A 21559-nucleotide genomic window follows, 5' to 3' on the forward strand; every position below is an offset into this window, starting at 1 on the left:
CAACTCTGATATTCTATGATTCTACCCCTTGAGCTCTGAACCGGTTTTCCAGGAGAAAGGCTCTGGCCAGGGTCAAGTTGAGGATCAACCCAATGAAGTCTATTCTTTAAACCAGAGAAAGGGTGGATTTCTGCATGTTTATCAACAGCTCCTGGTCCTGGAAAGTTGCCTATATTAGCCTTACGTTTGCCTCCACATGGGCCTTGGACAGACCTCTGATTAGCCAGTCATCTAGGTAGGAATAGACTTGAGCCCCTTTTGTCCTCAGAAAGGCTGCAATGACTGCCATGTACTTTGTGAACACAGGAGAAGCCACTGACATGCTGAATGGGAGTACCATAAATTTATAGTGCCTGTGGCTTACAATGAACCATAGGAACCTTCTGTGTCCCTAAAAGAGCAATATGTAAATACGTGTTCTTCAAGTAGAGGGTGGCGTACCAGCCCCCTGGATCCAGAGAGGGGATAATGGAGGCCAAGGAGACCATGCAGAACTTCAGTTTCTTCATGAATCTGTTGCGGTTTTGCAGGTCCAAGATCAGTCTGAGGTCGCCATTGGTCTTTGGGATTATGAAGCAATGGGAGTAGAACCCCTGGCCCCTTAGTTCCAGCAAGACCTTTTCCACTGCTCCTGCCCTTAGGAGCAACTACACCTCCTGGGCTAAAAGTTTTTCATCAGAAGGGTCCCTGAAGAGGGACGGGGAGGGAGAGAGGGAAGGAGGGCAACAACTGAATTGAAGGGTGTATCCTACTTCTATCGTGTGTAGTATCCAGCAATCTGAGGAATGCCTGATAGAAGTGGGACTACTGGTCCACAAACATAGGGGAAATCAGCTCCAAACAGTCTCCTGGTATGTCATCCCCGAGTGTCTCATCAAAGGGTCTGCTTAGATGATCCCCCTTCCCCGGAGTGTCTCGGGGGGAGGGGGCAGGCACTGGGGCAGATGAGGATTGGGATGGAGAGCTCCTCTTATAGCCTCTGTTCCTTCTCTGGCTGTATTCCTGTCTCTGCCATGGTGGATAGAAGCAGGCCATTGGTTGGGTCTTGTAGTGCTTCCTGGAGGGGGCTGTTGTATGCAGCCCCAGGAATCTAAGAGTGGCTCTAGAGTCCTTTAAGCTATGCAGCTTTGAGTCTGTCTGCTCTGAGAAGAGCGATTTGCCTTCAAACAGAAGGTCCTGAATTGTCTGCTGGACCTCATAGGGCAATCCCAAAGATTGAAGCCATGAGCTTTGCGTCATGACCACCGCCAAAGCCATGGAACAGGCTGCAAAGTCTGCCGTGTCCAGAACTGCCTACATGGACTCCTTAGACACTGATTTCCCCTCCTCACTGGGGTCGAGAACTTGCCCCTGAACTCCTTGTGGCAAATTCACCATTTTGCTTCCTGAAATTCCCTGAATTTTGCCATTGAGCTCCAGGAGTCATACCAGCCCCGGAGTGCCTGATGGTTGGCAATCCTGAGCTGGAGGCTACTTATTGAGTAGACCTTTCTGCCAAAAAGGTCACGTTTTTTGGCATCTTTAGCTTTGGGAGCCCCTGTCAACCCTGTCTCTCCCTTTCATTTGCCACTGAAACAACCAGTGAGCCCGGTGGGGGGCGCATACAAAAATTCATACCCCTTGGGAGGGACAAAGTACTTCTTCTCCATCCTCTCTGCAGTAGGTTGGAGGGATGCAGAAGTCTGTCACAGAGTTCTTATAGGCTCCAGGATGGCATCGTTCAATGGCAGGGCCACCCGCGATGGCCCTAAGGCTGCTAAAACATCCACTATGGCATGGGAGCATTCAGAGATCTCCTCCGCCTAGATACCCAGGTTCTGGGCTACCCTCGTCAGGAGTTTCTGGTGCACCCTGTAATCATCCTGGGAGGGCAATATAGCTGTTCCTACCACCGCCTTGTCAGGCGAGGAGGAAGAAGCCTGTACAGGCACAGGTCTGTATTCTTTACCCTCTGCCCTGGATGGGTCCAGTGGGGGAAGGTCTTGTAGGCCTGTACTGTGCTCGGCATCAGGGAACAATCCCCATTCCAAAGGGGATGATAGGGGAGCTCTTGACTCTGATATAACAGAGTAGGACCGTCTATAGTGGGGGACCCTGGAGTGGATGGAAAGCCCAGGGATTCCAGAATGGCACTGTCAGCCGTAGGGTATCGCCGATCAGAGCAGTGTCTGCTCCTGCGCAAGGCATAGGACTCCACTTCAGAACTGGAGTCCAAGGAGTCACTTCTCAGTGACCAGGGTGGAGTGGTACTGACCAGTGCCAGAGAATGATGTCAGGAGGGAGGAGATAGACACTGCGCCAACATGGCCAGCTTGCCCTTTGACAGTACCTGCCTTGGTGCTGCAGTGGTCCTTATGTCCGGTGCTGCCACTGTTAATTCCCGAATGGCTGGGGATGGTGAAACCAGAAGGAATAGTAAGTCCCTCGCTGCCTCAAATACCTCCAGTGTAGATAGTAGTGCTAGGGCTGTTGAACACCGATGGCTCTCACTTGGTGGAGAATCCAATGGTACCAGACTCATTGGTGCTCTTCCTGGGGCCAGAGTCAATGGTACCACTCACCCCCCTGGCATTTCCGAGTGGCCCAGCACTGGTTGCACTCTATCAGCATCTCTATGGCCCACAGATTTTGGGGTTGGAGAATGCCCCCAGTCAATCTTTCTCTGCTTCTTTCTTGATAGCGGTGATGAAAAGCGATGCTGAGAGTCCCGTGCAAGAGTTGACTTCCTTGGTGCTGGGGATGTGTGTTGGTGCCAGGAGTCCCAGGGTGTTGGCACGGAGTTCTTTCTCAGTGCCAGGGAGGCTGAATGGCATTGCACCTTGCTCAGAGACGCCCAGACACTTATCACTGAAGTCAAAGTGCTCAGTGCCGAGTTCCCATGACTTGGCTCCAAAGGGGGATGGAGTGCAGCCTCCATGAGGAGGAACTTAAGTCTGTGTCCCTGTCCTTTTTTGTTATGGGTCTAAAGCCCCTATAGATCCTGCAATGCTCCTGCATGAGGGCCTTGCCCAGGCACTTAATGCAGCTAGCGTGTGGGTCACTAACCAGCATCAGTTTATGGTAGGACACACATGGTTTGAACCCCAGGGACTAAGGTACACCCCAGTGCCGGGGAAGGGCTAGCCCCGTTAAGCGGGGTTTGATACTGACTATACTACTAACTAGCTAATTAACTAACTAAAACTTAACTCTAAAAAGGTAACTATTTACAGTCTACAAAACAAGTCCACTGAGAAAATATACTTGTGGGAAAAACACAAGAATGAGCAGAAGTTACAGCAACCATTACAGGCAGTAAGAAGGAACTGAAGGGGCAGTGGGGCCCTATGTACTGGCGCTATGAGGGCACAACTCCCAGGGGCACCACAGCCGACCCAAAGGATACCACTGAGGGAAAACTTTCCGGTGATAGTGCTCAGGGCGAGCACACACCTGCATTGAAATGGACATGAGCAAGCACGCAAAGAAGAACGTATGTCGCTCCAGGGTGTGAATAAACCACCCCACTGAGCGACCTAAGGACCAGTGTGGACAGCGCTATGTCGGCGGGAGAGCTTCTGCCACTCACGGAGGTGGTTTTATTATGCTGACAGGAGATCTCTTTTCCGTCGGCATAAAGCATCCTCACCAGACGTGCTGCATCAGTGCAGCGGCACACTGCAGTGCTGTACATGTAGATATGGCCTAAACACCTTAATCCTAAACAGCTTTTGTCAAGGTTCCTCCCCCACTGTGAACTCTAGGGTACAGATGTGGGGACCTGCATGAAAACCTCCTAAGCTTACTTTTACCAGCTTAGGTTAAAACTTCCCCAAGGTACAAATTAATTTTATCCTTTGCCCTTGGAATATCCACTGCACCACCAAACTCTAACTGGGTTTACTGGGAAACGTAGTTTGCACACGTCTTTCCCCCCAAAATCCTCTCAACCCTTGCACCCCACTTCCTGGGGTAGGTTTGGTAAAAAGCCTCACCAATTTGCATAGGTGACCACAGACCCAAACCCTTGGATCTGAGAACAATGAAAAAGCATTCAGTTTTCTTACAAGAAGACTTTTAATAGAAATAGAAGTAAATAGAAGTAAAGGAATCACCTCTGTAAAATCAGGATGGTAGATACCTTACAGAGTAATTAGATTCAAAACATAGAGAATCCCTCTAGGCAAAACCTTAAGTTACAAAAAAGACACACAGACAGGAATAGTCATTCTATTCAGCACAGTTCTTTTCTCAGCCATTTAAAGAAATCATAATTTAACACATACCTAGCTAGATTACTTACTAAAAGTACTAAGACTCCATTCCTGTTCTATCCCCGGCAAATGCAGCATACAGACAGACACAGACCCTTTGTTTTTCTCCCTCCTCCCAGCTTTTGAAAGTATCTTGTCTGTTCATTGGTCATTTTGGTCAGGTGCCAGTGAGGTTACCTTTAGCTTCTTAACCCTTTACAGGTGAGAGGATTTTTCCTCTGGCCAGGAGGGATTTTAAAGGGGTTTACCCTTCCCTTTATATTTATGACAGCTTTCATGACAGCCCGTTGTGAAGTCATCAGTACCACAGGTGGGAGGTCAAAATGAGCTCACTCTTGCAGATGACAAGGGTAAGAGGGAGCATATGGGAATGACTACAGTCTCCTTGCTGCCACAGTTATTCACACTAATTTATCATTTTCCCCCCCTTAATTAAAACTCTAGCTGTGTCAGACGAGGAATCAAACAGACTATCAGTCACTGCACTGCTGAGCTCACTGGCTATGAGCCTTGAGCAAACAGCAGCCATCCAAAAATGGAGGTTCCACATTTCTTCCGCAGCTCCCCTTAATCAGCCTGGCTGGTGACATTTAGAGCCTGAACTTACTTCCTGGTTCTTTTACAAAACTGTTGCAGACCCCCTCACTTTATTCCAGCCTGGGCATTGTTCAAGGTGAGCCCAGCAGCCTTGTTCCAGAGGTAAACTGCATACTAACATAGTCCCTTTTCAGCCCTGGCAGCACCACCCCTTGGGGATGATCAGGGACAAACCCCTCAGGAAACAGATCAGCTTGAGAAAATGATTAACAACAACGATGGGCCCCAACCAAACCCCTGAAACCAACATCTCTGAACGTTGGGGCCATTTGGAGACAGATCCCAACTTTGCAGCCTAGGCTCATCTCTTGTTAAAGCGTCAGGTCCCTGTATTGTATTAATAAAGAGACAGACAGTGAGGGCCTAATTCTTGCATCCCTTACACTAGTTTACACAGTGCAGCTCTGGAGGCAGGCACCAGAATTACAGCATTATTACTATTCTTTGTCCTGTGGAGCACCTAGGAACCCTGGTCACGGGGCTTCTAAATCCATCACATACTTTCATTTTTTGTGATTCAAAGGGAATTACAAAATTTTATATAAATTCTCTTGACAGGACATTACCAATCAGAGTTATTTAGCTGTCCCCATCCATGCTGTTTGTTTAATTTTTGCATTCCACATTTGGACACAAACTGGTGAATCAGTTTCACTTTTCTTTTTAATCATTTCCATGTACTCAGTTTCTTTTTGGGTTACAATCACTCCCTGTTCAGTTTCACAGGCACACACTAATCCAGTGCTGCAGTATTTAGGTTGCAGACACTGCAGAAAGTTAATTAAATCAAAAGTGCTGATTTCATAAGCTCTTTCGAACAGGTACTCCCTGGTCTCTGCACAGCGCCTGGAACAACTGGACCTTGTTTGTGAATCTGACCCCCCCATTTCTCAGCTAATAGTGAACCTAGGGTGGAATTTTCCAAAGTGCCTGTGTGTGAATTCAGGGCACAAGTCCCACGGAAGTCACTTAGGTGCTTTTGCCAGCCCCACTCATAACATTCTGCATGATCCTCCCTCGCTGCTTCTCAAGCATTAACCCCAAGTAGCCCAAGGAGCAGATGTAATCATTATTAGGTGTGTCACAGAGTGCCTAGGAGGCCCGTCATCGCTGACCACTGGAAGGATGATTGAAGGAAATTCAGGAACAATCATCAGAATTTGTTTTTCTAGCCACTGTTTATTATCCTGAAAAGAGAATCAATAATCTTCTCCATTCCAGAACCATGCAGCTCCAGTCTCTCTATCGACTACTTCATGTGGCCAAGATTAAATTGCTTCTGGCTCTTGGATGACACACTATAAATAGCCTCAGGAGCAGGGCTTTAGTTTAACAATCCCCACAAGTTGACACACTGACATCAGTACTGGAAGAAACCAGCACATCCCAAGGCTGAATCAAGCACCCCATGGATTGCAGGGGAACGTGGGCCTGAGCAGCCACCCCCCCTCCCCCCCGCATACACTCTGCTCAGCTTTACTAGCTGGTGTGGAGGGGAAATGGTGCCATGGGCCCAGCCCCTGACTCCGTGGTCCCATCCTGCTGTCAGAACTGTGGACTTTGTGCACTGGGAGCACAAGGCCTGGGGCTGTGCCTAATCCCAGTGCAGGGGTCCTGAGTGGCGATGGGGTGGAGAGGTTCCTTGTACCTTCCCCCAGCTTGTGCAGCCACCCCTGGATGGGCATGTGCTAGGCTACAAAGTGCATGTAAGTGAAGAGCGTGGGAGTCCAATTGGGACGAAGGGGGCTACAGAATGGGTGCTCATTATCACTCCTCAGCATGCTGTGCAAGAGCCCATGAAAAATAAACATGCCCACAGTTCAAGAAAACCTTTGCAGTCAAACCCCATCGCACTTCGGCCCCAGCAATGGGGCTTGGGTTTTTAGTGGCAAGCCACTGCTCCCCACACTACTTATGCCAAGCTATTTGTACAAGAACTTGTGAAGGTGTAACACGCTTGCTTGCAAAGTGTGTCTCACCTCCTCCTCTAGTGGCTGGTTTGCATAGAGGATACCAGCCTTCTACTGCTGTCTACCTGGAGAGTTACTCCTTTAGCTCAAGCAGTCTGTGGTGTGGAAGGCCCAGGTTCAAACCCTGATGACAATCCACAGTGGGTATCACTTGGTGAAAGGCTACAAGTTCACTCCTCACTGACATCGGGCTCATTATGGCCATGATCCTGCTCCCATGGAAGGCAACAGGAAAATTCCTATTGACCTCAATGGTGTAGGATCAGGCCCTTCCCCACGCCAGATAACAAGCCCCCACAACACTATCGGCTTATTGAAAAGAGGACTTCTCACACAGCTCGTCCCATGGCCATAGCTTTCCCTGACAAGAATTTACAAGTGGCTGTTTGGAACAAGGCAGTTTTATCCTTCTCTCGAGACCTCATAAAATAACAATGGGCTTCGTGAATCAAGATGGACTGAGCATAGTGTAAGCTTCCCTAACTCAATGCTTCCCCAGGCTCCATTAAATGCAAATGGAGACCTCCTTATTGAGGCTCATTATAGACTGGCGAATTGCACAAGCAGCACATTTGTGGCAGCAGAGAACAAGAGCAGCCCATAAAAACCCCACAACCCTTCCCTGGCGAAGAAATGGAGTCTGGCAGGGCAGAATTTACACTGCTCCAGCTGCCAATAAAACAGAAATAGCACATACATTCCCAGTATGTAAACAGTTAGCAGTAGTTAGTGTGTATGGAAGACGCAGGCTTCAATCTACTCCTCTCTGCAGACGAATACTGAGCCACAAGTCTGAGCCAATTTCTCACCTCTCTCCCCCTGGAGAATTTAAGGCCAGATTTTCAGAAAGGGCCCACAACTGGGGCACAATTTCCAGCAATGTACCACTCCCATATGGCCACCAAAACAAAAAGCCAGATTTTTCACCTGGCATGTTGGGGGCTGAGCCTTGGGAGAAAATCTGATTGGTATTTAGGTGCCCATATGGGAGCAAAGATCTTTTAGAAATCTGGCCCCAACAGTGGCTGCTGAACCTTTGAAAGTCTGACCCGAGGGGCACTGGAACAGGGAGGGCCAAGGGGCCATGGCTCTCCCATTTTTTAAAGTGAACATGCCTGGCCCATCCACTTTTCACCATGGGCCTGGCCCCCTTGCCCCTCCTCTTCCCCCTGAGGCCCTGCCCTCCGGCCAGAGGCATACAGGTAAACAAACCACACAGATCTGAGATATTTATGCTGCTCCGTGGGCTCCCCTCTACCGAGGATCTCCCATCACTCCAGTATCTGAACACCACGCAGTCCTTAATGTATTTATCCTCCCAATGGCTCCAAGAGGTAGGACAGGGCTATTCCAGATGGGGACTGAGGCAAATTGCTTAGTCTCTCTGCGCCTAAGGTCACACAGGAATCTGAAGTAGAAGCAGGGAACTGGACCTGATTCTCCCGAGTCCCAGGCTAGCATGCTAATTCATGGGCCATCCTTCATCCCTATTACCCTTGACTGTCAATTCCTCCTTGCCTGTGTATGGCTCTTTCTGGCCCCTCCTGAGTAGCTCTGCCAGCTTGCAGTGGGAGCCCACAGCAACTGGAGCCTGATTCAAAACCCTCAAAGGCAACAGGAGACTTTCCATTCACTTTGATATGCTTTGGATTAGGCCTTTAAGTCTTACCCCATGCCCCTTAATCCGCACAGAAATGCAGGCTGGCTGGGGTTAAGGTTTAGGGAGTAGAGGCGGGGTTCCTGCTCTCTCCAGAGTCCAAGGGTCAATCCTGGGGCTTCCCAAGAACATAAATTGTGTCTCTCCCCTTCTCACTTCTGCCTGTTTAATGATTGATCTGGTGTGCAATGGTAAAACATTGGCCTGGAAGGGGGATTGGTAGATTGGGATCTTCCATTACAAAGCATTAGGCAGCAAACGGGTTAAACACAGACATTACAAGCTGAAACAGCTGCATAACAAGGGCCAAGGAGTTAATCAGTAACTGGGCTGAGCAGCAAATCCCATGGGGAAATGAGGATCTGGAAAACAAGGCCATCTCCCTGGAAAGATGCTGGGCCAGAGAGATCATAGAATATCAGGGTTGGAAGGGACCTCAGGAGGTCATCTAGTCCAACCCCCTGCTCAAAGCAGGGCCAATCCCCAACTAAACCATCCCAGCCAGGGCTTTGTCAAGCCTGACCTTAAAAAGGAAGGAAGGAAGGAGATTCCACCACCTCCCTAGGTAACGCATTCCAGTGTTTTACCACCCTCCTAGTGAAAAAGTTTTTCCTAAGATCCCAGCTGGTGTCAACTGGCATCACTCTATTGAAGCTGATGGAGTGATGCTTATTCCCACCAGTGAGTCTCCGTCCCATCGGGCTGGCAGGCTTGGATTGCAGTGTTCAGAATGGGAAGGCTGAGTGCTACCAAGATGGCAGGATTGGCAAAGGGCTAGGGATAAAGCATGAATTGGCCCCAAAAACAGCTCTCCCACCTCACCTAGCGCTCACTGCCCCAGGACCCTGCCGTCACTAGCTCCATTCGAAAAGCAGTTCTCATGGAGTTTCCAGACCAGAGGAGATCAGCTAAGCTTGTAGCTTTAGGGGTGAACATCCAAAGCAAGAACCTGATTCACCCCTGCCTTGCACCTTGTGTGGTCAGTTAAAGTGTCTTGGCTCAGGCATAACACTCTACTCTGCTGTTCTGGTAGCTTTTCACACCTGCTTTGCACAAGTTTACATGACAGCACAAAGTGTAAGGCAGTAGGAGATCAGGCCCCAATTCTTAGAGGACCAGATCTTCCTCTCAGCTGTCTACCAGTTGAGGGCAGCTTTAAATTTCATCAAGGACTCCATATGATTCATATGGCAGAAGTTAGGGTCCATGCTGACCAGAGCATCCTCTCGCTGCCCTGGCCACACCCCCTCCCCATCTTAGCATCACCCACATTTTGGTTTGTACTGGCCACACATGAGCTGCACCAACTGGAGAGCGTGTGTTACAGGTCCCTGCCTGTGTCAATCCCCACAGGCTAGGAGTTGTCATGTCTCCATATAGGCAGCCCTGGCTCTTCAACTCATGCTTTTAGCTCTGGAGGTCTCCAGTTCAAATGCCTGGGGTGTCAGCCAAGACGCTGGCTCTCACAGTTGCACTGCCAGAGTCTGTGCCAGTGGACAGCCCAGAGTGTGGCTGGCCCAGGGTGCAATGTTACTTCCATGTGATGGATTCAGAGCTTTCAGCTTGACTGCAGCAGGTTGCCATTAGACAATGGCTCAGCTGCTGCTGCTCTCAGTTCGTATGCTTCCTGCCTTGCATTCCCTTTACTCCTTATTTAAGAGGAGCAGCTGCATAGAAACAGGACTGTTGTTTCTTTCCTTCTTACAAAACAAAAATGTGTATGAATCTAGTGCAGGTAACAGTGCTGGAGACTGGGGCAGGTACAGGGTCAGCTTCCCCCACACAAAACCTCCTGGCCACCTGCCCCACTCCTGTCCTGCAGGGACCCACCATTAAAGGCTGGGAAGTGATGAAAACCTGACTCAAAGCAGCTACAGAAGAGCTGAAGGCCTGATGCTGATCTGTCTCACTCTCGTGTAAATCAGGAACAATTCCCTTGAAATCAGGGCAGTTCTTTTCCAGTGTAAAAGTGGGGTGAGCGAGAGGAAAATCAGACTATGGGCCAGATTCTCTGATGACCTGCACCTTGTCTGATCATTTACACCCATGTAAAGCAGTGTAAAATTCTAGCAAACCAGAATGGCAGCATTGTACATCTCCCTTGCAGTGCAGAATCAGACCCTGCATCTACAAGAGCCCCAGACCCAAGAGATTTGGTTCACAATCACCCTTCACTATTCCCCCATTACTAGGTACCAGAGATGGGATCCAGTCAGAGGTAGAATTTGCACCTTGAACAATTGGGGACGTTCAGTTCTGGAGCTTTACTTCAGTCTCATTGCAAAGACACAGGCTGCTTGCAAAATGGACTGCTGGATCCTGGTCTGGATTCCCAGCACCCCTAAACAGGGGCAGGGGCTTTTCAGGTCCCAGGCGCTGGTTCAAGCTCACCTCTCGGACTTACAGCAGCATTCAGTTCTTTTTGCCACGCTCTTCTTTGTGGATCAGTGATTCCTTGTCTGTCTGTCTGTCTTCTCTGCTCTCAAGAACAACTGGAACCTTGGAAATAATCTGATTTGAGGCTGCAAAATCTCATTTGCAGATGTATTAATGCATGGCTGGGATGACACAGGCCCCATCCTGTCTCCAATGAGTGAAACACAGAAAGCAATCTATCCAGGAAATCCATCTCCTGGAACAGGCTTAGGGGGAGGCGGAGGGGGGAAGGCGTCGAAAGCAATTACGGTTAAGAGGAAGATTAAAACAATATCTGCGCTATTCTTCCTCTGACCCCATCTCCCAGCTGCAGGAGGAAAGCGCTGAGCTACACAAAACAGCTTCCTGAGGATTCGGCCTTTAAACCATGACTTAAAAGCAGCTGCTTGCAGAATATAATTAAGGAGCTGACGCGCTCATTCCCATTTGCTGGCTATTCAAAGCAAAGGCATTTCAATCACAATGTTGTTAAAACAACAAATAAACAAAACAGCCAGGAGTGTACTTGAAAAGCAGATCCCACAGCATGGAGATTAGTGCTACCAAAGACATCAGGGTGAAAGCTTTAGACATTATGATTGTGTTGGGTGTAGCTATGTAACTCTTAGGACTGTTTTCTCCAAAATATGCCTTTAAATATCAAAGGAGTCTCCCCTCAGCTGGGACAGGTATCATTTCATTCTGAAAGTAGCTGCAGCATTATTTATTATTATTTCTATTGCAGCATCATGGACTGGGATCCCCATTGTGCCAGGCCCTGTACAGACCCAGAACAAAAAGATGGTCCCTACCCCAGAACGCCTATGGTCTATAAGATGAGACAAAGGCATATACAGGCAGACCAGGGGCACACAAGGACACAGCATGTTGGAGAGACACACACTGCACTCTCTTGTGAAGACTTCACTTTTGTTCTTTCTTGTTTTCTTTGCTCTGAAATAAGAGTCACCCAGCCTGAAAAGAATACAGTGACTCTGATAGAAAGAGAGACGGGTTTTTTAAGTGAGCTTTAACAAAGCGCTGGATGCGAAGATGTGGATTCTGCCTCATACAGCGCCCAGTCTAAATCCAGACAGGACTGATACAGTACAGACACATGAGACATGCACAAAAGGGCCAAACCTCCAGGGCAGTGTTTTCCTAATGGCAGCATACTACATTCTGGGTCCAGTCCTGCTCTCACTGAGTCCATGAGAGCTAACAGCCCAATCTCGGCTCCAGTGGAACTATTCATGTGTTTAAAGTTAGGCATGTGCTTAACTGAATCAGGGCTTAAGTCAGTGGAAGAGTCTGCAACAGACTCCAGGATTCCTGGGGTCCCTGTTCACCACATAAACCCCTAGGCAACTCTCCCTCTTTGATGTGCAGACAGCTTGTGTCACAACTGGCACAGCAGGCTCATTCAGAAGGGAAGAGAGCATCACAGTCAGCATGCACTGCCTGCTGCTGGGATGCCAAATGGTTGCAGACTGGAAGCTGGAGATGTAGGCACCCAGATATTATGGTGATGGGTGCCAATGTAATGCTATGCTGAAAGATGCTAATGGCTGCTAGCCGGTGAGCGTTGGACCCCAAAACAATCACAGACCTTATGAAACCCAACAGGTGCAAGCACTCTCTTTCAGCATCATCAAAAGGAGCAATCGACCCACTTTCTGTACTAACAGCTGCAGATAGGGAGGTGATCCCTAAGGCAATAAACTGCATGGCCGGGCATGAGCTAACTCAGCGAGATTTTCAGGAGTTTACCTGGTTGCAAGCACAGGAGCTAGGAATCATAGACTCATAGAATATCAGGGTTGGAAGGGACCCCTGAAGGTCATCTAGGAGATTGGTTGCATCAGACGATGGAGGCAGAAAACCAAGAGAAGCAATGGTAAGTGTGACCCTGAGAAGAAACAACAGGATGGGACTTCTTGGGCACAGAACTTCCTGGGATGGCAGACCTGTGGATTTCTGAGCAATGAAACTGCTTGCTGTTTGTTTCTGTTGTGCTCAGGGAAACGCGACTGTGTGTACATTTTTTTGCAGATAAACCACAAAGAATACTCATATCACTGATTTCTTATCGTAACAGAATCAACCCTGCAAGCTCCAAATTTTGGCTAACCACTCAGGCTAAAGGATACAAGATAATATACACACATGCACACTCACACTTGGAGAGCACCAAGTTTACTGATGGACCAAGACAATTTAAAAGAATCTTTAAAAAAAAGAAACACAACATAATAAGCATTGTATTTTCTGCAGCTCCCATATGCTACGTTAAAACCATTCACAGCAAATGACAAATCAGCCTTAAAAAAACCCAACCACATAAATAGATCCCCGACCTAGTTAAATAAAAGCAACCAATGCAAAGAGAAAGGAAGAAAACTGACACTAACCCTGTTTTATTTATTATTTTATCTCAGCCCAGTCACTGATCCTGTAGTGTCCCGTCCCCGTCCCCCCCCCCCCGCCACCATCCCTTGTTGCTATATTAACAGAGTAATTGCTACAGGGAAGAAATGTAGCTTTCGTGCCATGTAAATGACATTTGCAAACTGGGTTACAGCATATAGTGAGGTTTGGATTTGGTGGGGCTTTATCATCTGAGTTGTTTCCTTGAGGGGGCCCTGCGGGAGCTCATTAGAGATCACATGCGTTTTTTTGTAGTGGAGGGAAGGGAGGGAGGGGATGTCTATTTATTCTCTTCCCCCTCCTCCCCATTCCCTACACCCCTTATCAGCATGCTGAAAGAAGTGGAATTTTCAGGGAGAATGTCAAGCCAATTTCTCCAGAGAATGCAGTTGCCATAATGCCAGAATCCCTTTGGGCTAAAATTTGCTGAATTCATTGTCCATTTATGCAGAAAAATCCCACTTCACCTGTCGAATAATTAAGTCGACTCACTGCCTCGCGCTCCCATTGTCTGCTCCATTAGGAGAGTTTTACACTTTCTATATTTGTCAGTGATGCTGGTATAATTTTCTTCTTTTCTCCCCTCATCTGTTTAAAAGAAAGTGATTTTCTCTTTTTAATCCCATTTGCTTGTCTCATGAAAGCAGACGTTTGACACTTAAAGAGAGATCATTACATACATTGTAGGAATAAGGAAGAGCAACGGCGTGTTTGTTCTTCCAGTTGCATGCAGGGTTGTGCTTCTCAGTATATTCTCCAGTATTTTGACCATTCCAGTCTTAAATGTCCTTGCTGAACCTCATCAGATCTCTTTTGGCCCAATCCTCCAATTTATGTAGGCAGGGCTGCCCAGAGGATTCAGGGGGCCTGGGGCAAAGCAATTTCGGGGGCCCCTTCCAGTGGCGTAGCCAGGTGGAGTGAACAGGGAGAGTGGACATAAAAAATGGTGCTAGCCACTTGTGCTCACCCAGCGGCGCTCTGGGTCTTCGGTGGCACTTCAGTGGCGGGTCCTTCACTCACTCTGGGTCTTCAGCGGCACTGAAGGACCCGCCGCCGAACACCCGGAGCGCCGCCGGGTGAGTAAAAATTAAAAAGGCACCAAAAAATTAAAAAGGCACCACTTGTGCACAGTGGGAGAGCGGCCGCTGCCCTGCTCCCCCCTAGCTACGCTATTGGCCCCTTCCCTGTCTCAGACCTCAGACATTCTCGTGGGGGCCTGGGGCAAATTGCCCAGCTTGCCCCCCCTTCCTCCCCCCCGCGCAGCTGTGAGTCTAGGTCACTCTGGACTCTATCCCTACCCTCCAGCATATCTACCTCTCCCCCGAGTTTGGTGTCATCTGCGAATCTGCTGAGGGTGCAATCTATAGAATAATAGAATATCAGGGTTGGAAGGGACCTCAGGAGGTCATCTAGTCCAATCCACTGCTCAAAGCAGGACCAATCCCCAACTAAATCATCCCAGCCAGGACTTTGTCAAGCCTGACCTTAAAAACCTCTAAGGATGGAGATTCCACCGCCTCCCTAGGTAACACATTCCAGTGCTTCACCACCTTCCTAGTGAAATAGTGTTTCCTAATATCCAACCTAAACCTCCCCCACTGCAACGTGAGACCATTGCTTTTTGATCTGTCATCTGCCACCACTGAGAACAGCCGAGCTTCATCCTTTTTGGAATCCCCGTTCAGGTACTTGAAGGCTGCTATCAAATCCTCCCTTACTTTTCTCTCCTGCAGACTAAATAACTCCAGTTCCCTCAGCCTCTCCTCGTAACATGTGCTCCAACCCCCTAATCATTTTCATTGCCCTTCGCTGGACTCTCTCCAATTTGTCCACATCCCTTCTGTAGTGGGGGACCAAAACTGGACACAGTACTCCAAATGAGTCCTCACCAATGCCGAATAGAGGGGAATGATCACTTCCCTCGATCTGCTGGCAATGCTCCTACTAATACAGCCCAATATGCTATTGGCCTTCTTGGCAACAAGGGCACACTGCTGACTCATATCCAGCTTCTCGTCCACTGAAATCCCCAGGTCCTTTTCTGCAGAAATCCAGATCATTAATAAAGATGCTGAACAAAACCAGCCCCAGGATCCTGGGGCACTCCACTTGATACCGGCTGCCAACTAGATATCGAGCCGTTGATCACTACCCGTTGAGCCCGACAATCTAGCCAGATTCTATCCACCTTACAGTCTATTCATCTAATCCATACTTTGACTTGCTGGCAAGAACACAATGGGAGACTGTATCAAAAGCTTTGCTAAAGTCAAGCCATATCACATCCATTGCTTTCCCCATATCTACAGTCAGTTATCTCATCACAGAAGGCAATCATCCCTTGCCCTTGGTGAATCCATGTTCCTGATCACGTTCCTCTCCTCCAAGTGCTTCAAAATGGTTTCCTTGAGGACCTGCTCCATGATATTTCCAGGGACTGAGGTGAGGCTGATCAGTCCTTCTTCCCTTTTTTAAAGATGGGCACTATATTTGCCTTTTTCCAATCACTGGGACCTCCCCCAATCGCCACGAGTGTTCAAAAGATAATGGCCAATGGCTCTGCAATCACATCAGCCAATTCCCTCAGCACCCTTGGATGCATTAGATCTGGATCCATGGACTTGTGCATGTCCAACTTTTCTAAATAGTCCTTAACCTGTTCTTTCATCACTGAGGCTGCTCACCTCCTTCCCATACTGTGTACTTCAACTTTTTCCACATAATCTGTCACTAGGTTGCCTCCCTCATTCATTAAGGGTCCCACGCTTTCCCTGACTTTTTTCTTGGTGCAGTAAAAAAAACAAAACAAAAGAACCAACCCACCATTTCTCCTATTTTTTACTCCCCTCCTGCTTTCTCCAGTGGGAAAAATTGAAAAGAAAGTGCTTTTTTCTACCAAACAAACTTTTAAGTCAGTACTTTCTTCTAGTAGTGCCCCACAACCAGTGTTTCAATAGGTGTTAAAAATAAGAACCCTAAGTAGCAGAATTCAGTTTTGCATGTAGTTCTGAAAGCTGTGACATCCATGATCATTCTTATCCCTTGCAAGAGTGAATTGCATAGTTTAGTAGATCCAGTGCCAATGACATTTCTGTCTTCCCCCTCACCAGCCTAGAAGTATTTACCTTTGCTAACATCCCCCTGTTTTAAGACTATTGGCTGACAATGTCACAGCTCTCATGGGGTATCACAGGCACAGAGGGAGAAAGAGCATCTCTTGGGTGGCTATGTTGTGCAATATCAGGATAGAGGTACAGGACCCAGTGTATGGAGAGGAGTACTTGATTGATACATGTACGGTGGCCTATGGTGTTAAGCCAACAAGATTCTGTGGTGTTATTAAAATCAGCTGGAGATCTTTAAGGAATGTTATCTTTATTCCCAGGTAGCACATGCTGCAGTATGCAAGCCTGGAGGTCATAAATGCATTCGTCATGGGGCCAGGTTTGTATCTGATACAGTGTAGCTGCAGCTGGAAGCGTGTGCCTCTTACCCCCATGGCAGCTTGTACTTCTAGCTGAGTGAGGGAGTCCAGAAGAACCCAAGGCTGATCGCTGCATCAGTAAATCAAGGGACAAGGTGAGTGAGGGAAGATCTTTTATTGGATCAGCTTCTGAAGAAAAAGTCTGGGTAAGTGTGAAAACTTGTCTCTCTCACCAACAGAAGATGGTTTAATAAATAAAAATAATTTACTTCACCCACCTTGTCTCTCCAATATCCTAGGACCAACGCAGCTACACCTCCACTGCAAATTAGCAATCAGAAGGCAGATGCCCTCAGCAGTGGGGAACGCTAGAGGAGGCTAGTCTGTCAGAGTGCTTCTTTCTTCCTAGCAACATCCCTTTAGTCTGAGCCAGCTGTTCCTCCTGCTGGTGATCTCTGCTAGGCACTGAAAACACTGGTAGATGCTGCTGAGTTTCCCATACCATCTTACCACAGTGTTTGGGACCATTCTTAGAGCGGGACCTATCCAAGGACCCCAGATCCCAATTGCTCCAGTCTACAGAGGGTGGTGCACATTCCTGTACCATATTAGAGTAGATATGCATAAAGAGGCCGTGCTGTGCCCCTGCTGTGGGACTGGGATTTTGAGAGGTTTCCCCTTTGCTTTCAGGGCTTATAGCAGGCCTGGCTGAAATTAGTGCCTTTGCCATCTGCACCCCAGGAATTTCAATTATTTTGCAAAATATCGGTGGGTTCTTGGTATGGAAGTGATGAAACGTTGAAGAGTCCTGTGCAGCGAAAGGTGCAAGCTTCTAGTTGTTAGAGATGTGGCCTAGAGACAGCCTGGCCTAGTGAAGTGAGCAGAGGTCTGGATGCCTGGATCTTGGGAATACTATCCCTGCTCCTGCCATATACTGCCCTTACTAACACTTTGCCCTTAAAAAGGCCACATGGTTCAGTGGTTATGACATCTGGCCAGGGTTCAATTCCTGGCTCCATCACTTTCCTTGGACAGGTCACTTCAGACTAGCTGATCATACCAATCCCTTCAGACCTCAATGTCCATCAGTTTCTCTGTGCCTCAGGTCCCCCTTCTGTAAAAGAGGGATAAGGCTTCGCCTTCTATATAGTACTCTGAGAGCTGTGGATGAAAAGTGCTACCCATGACCTAGGACACTCACAGGATATGCGCAAATATTATTACCCCTATTCCACAGGTGGTGGTGGAGCTGAAATGACTGACACAGCAGGTCAGTTTTTGGATCAGTACCAGAAGCCAAGTTTATCCACTAGATTCCAGGCACTGCACAAGCTCCCAGCCATGAGGGTGCTAAGTCCAGAGGAGCTGAGCACCCCCGGTGCAGTGACCAGGAGCTGTGAAGGCTGGGCACCTCAGAAAGTCAGGCCTTCAATCTTTGTGACTCTGGTGCCTGTCATAAATATAAAGGGAAGGGTAAACCCCTTTGAAATCCCTCCTGGCCAGGGGAAAGCTCCTCTCACCTGTAAAGGGTTAAGAAGCTAAAGGTAACCTCGCTGGCACCTGACCAAAATGACCAATGAGGAGACAAGATACTTTCAAAAGCTGGGAGGAGGGAGAGAAACAAAGGGTCTGTGTGTCTGTCTATATTCTGTCTTTGTCGGGGATAGACCAGGAATGGAGTCTTAGAACTTTTAGTAAGTAATCTAGCTAGGTACGTGTTAGATTATGATTTCTTTAAATGGCTGAGAAAAGAACTGTGCTGAATAGAATAACTATTTCTGTCTGTGTATCTTTTTTGTAACTTAAGGTTTTGCCTAGAGGGGTTCTCTATGTTTTTGAATCTAATTACCCTGTAAGGTATCTACCATCCTGATTTTACAGGAGGGATTTCTTTATTTCTATTTACTTGTAAGAAAACTGAATGCTTTTTCATTGTTCTCAGATCCAAGGGTTTGGGTCTGTGGTCACCTATGCAAATTGGTGAGGCTTTTTATCCAACATTTCCCAGGAAAGGGGGGGTGCAAGTGTTGGGAGGATTGTTCATTGTTCTTAAGATCCAAGGGTCTGGGTCTGTAATCACCTAGGCAAATTGGTGAGGCTTTTTACCAAACCTTGTCCAGGAAGTAGGGTGCAAGGTTTTGGGAAGTATTTTGGGGGGAAAGACATGTCCAAACAGCTCTTCCCCAGTAACCAGTATTAGTTTGGTGGTGGTAGCGGCCAATCCAAGGACAAAGGGTGGAATATTTTGTACCTTGGGGAAGTTTTGACCTAAGCTGGTAAAGATAAGCTTAGGAGGTTTTTCATGCAGGTCCCCACATCTGTACCCTAGAGTTCAGAGTGGGGGAGGAACCTTGACAGTGCCCCTCAGAGCATCCAGGACTCCAGCGTAGTGGGCCTTCCTCTGTGGTACTCTCAGGGCACATCTCTATTTGCCAGCAGTTCCTGATGAATCTATCGTGGCACTCTCCTTGCCCAGCCAACAGCCATTCAAAGCCCTACAAATTGGTGGCCGCACGCTCTGCTGCGCAGTGTTTATTTAGCTCAAGGGCACCAGAAGCCTCTGGCAGGACCTGCTGGGGAAGTTTGTTTTTCAGCCTCACCAGGTTTCTCAATTAATCAATTTGTCTCTGGCGCCTATTCACCCTGCCTCCCTCCAACGCTCTGCCAGTGTTTTAATAACACCCCTGACAGGCAGGTGCTAGAAAGGGCTCAGGCCTCCCACAAGGCTCATTATGTAGCAAGCACGATGACACTGATGAACAATGGAGCACTGGCTGGGGGGAATCAGTCACCAGCCCGACTCTGGGCAGGGAGAGATGACACTCCATTCATCATAGGCTAATAGAGAATTCTCTGCAGTGAGCCGCTCTAATCGCCCTGTCACACACCCAGCCCCAGTGACATGAAGAGAAGCTGCTGGACACACAAAACAAGTTAGCAGCACCGAGACATCAGATGTGACTCAATCCATCTCCCATCCTTCCAGGGCATTTACCCCATTGCTCTGCCACTTACCTAAAGGAGACCTGTTTGTCCCACAAACACCCGTATCCCCCAACCAAATCTCATGCAGCAAAGCAACAGACACTAGAGATGGATCCACAGTCTGTAGAAGTTTGGATCTTGATCTGGTTCTGCATCTCACAGCTGACCAGCTCAGCTCAACCAGGTTTCAAGCCAGGTCAAGTCATAGCCTAGACCCTATGTTAGGTGGCTGAATGCAACACATTGAGTAAAACAACCAAAACAGGTCAGACTGTCTTTAAACCAGGCCTGCTCTATGGCTGGGATCTCCAAGGGGGTTAGGTATCCAATTCCCGTTGAAAGTTGGGTGCCTAAATCCTGCATTAATACATGTCTCTGCTAGATCAATGGGGTTTTGGATTTGTTTTCTGGGATAATAGATTTCTGGATTGGAAAGTCCAGCCTGTGGCTCTTTCTTGGTTTCAGAATCAGTTTTGCTGAATTGTTTTTAACATGGTTAGAAAATTCTCCCAGTGTAGATCAGCCCCTAGAGGCTGCAATTTATCTACTATTTATAGCTGCTGCTTCTGTTTTATGTATTCAGCTTGAAAAATAAAAGAATTGCTGTTGACTCTAAGGACCACCCACTCTTTTCACTATAAAGTCTATGTTACACTATAAATCACTTTACTCTCGAACCTTCTGCATTAGCAGACCCAGCCACATCACTTCAGTCCTGTGACACAGCTAACACATGGTTGAGTCTTACAATGTAGCTATGACTAGAACTTGATTTAATCCTATTTTCAAATTGTGCTACATCCCTGCAACAATCTATGGCTGCAGCACCATTTGGGAACACCCTTAAAAACACGTCTGTTTTAATCATGTTCTAACCAGGTCTCCTAACATGGTAAATTAAATAGGGTAAATAGGACCTGAAGGAAGAACCACCTCAGGATTGTTTCTTGTGTTCTCCTGTCCATATCCTCCTGATGTCTCTTGTCTTACTTTGTGTGTATGGGCCATGTTTTTTGTTCTGTTTCTACAGCACTTAGCACAACAAGGTGCTGGTCCATGACTGCAGCTGTTAGGCACTACCACCATACAAATAAATAATAAGGGATCCACTGAGCAGATCTGACATGCATTGAGTGGGCTACATTTCGTGTAGCAGCACCACCTACCCCTTGTGGCTTTGGGCTAACCACTGCCTCAGTTTCCCTCACTCAGGCTGATCTCCTGACCTTCATGCCTGCTTCAGTTGCTGCCATGACTCAACCCTCTGGCTAAGTCCTTAAAGCAAAAAAGGCCACCCTTTCCAGGGCAGCCAGGACCAAAGTCAAACAGATGAGTCCTTCACCCCAATCTCTAGCCAGCCCCTCCTTTCTAAGGGTCTGTCTTCTCTCCTCTTATCCATTCTGGCCTTCTCTGTGTCTCCACCAAGCAGCAACACTGAGAGCCTCCTAGTTGGAGTTTCCCTTTCCCCCCATCTATCTCTCCAAGGGCTATGTCCTATTTCCATCCCAGAAGGCCTGATTTAGCCACATGACCTGCCTAGCATGTGACTTTGCTCATTTTCTCCATCTGAGGAGGCAAGCCAAATGTGTTACAGGTAGAGCTGGACCCGTCTGCCTTAAAGGACTAGTCACCCTGTGACACTTTGCAAAGAAGAGCAAAACTCACAGAGATGGTTTTCAAACTCTTTTTTTGGGGGGAGTGCAGGAGGAGGAAAGGGGAAGTGAAAGGTAACTTGGTGTTATGGTCCCCATTAGAAAGTCAATATTTGCCAAGGCCTGCTGTCTACACAGTGGGACCTACCAGAGGCATTTCCTGTTCGTATAGGGGAAAA

This window comes from Caretta caretta, chromosome 10 (assembly GCF_965140235.1).
Source record: "Caretta caretta isolate rCarCar2 chromosome 10, rCarCar1.hap1, whole genome shotgun sequence".
NCBI classification, from domain to species: Eukaryota; Metazoa; Chordata; order Testudines; family Cheloniidae; genus Caretta; species Caretta caretta.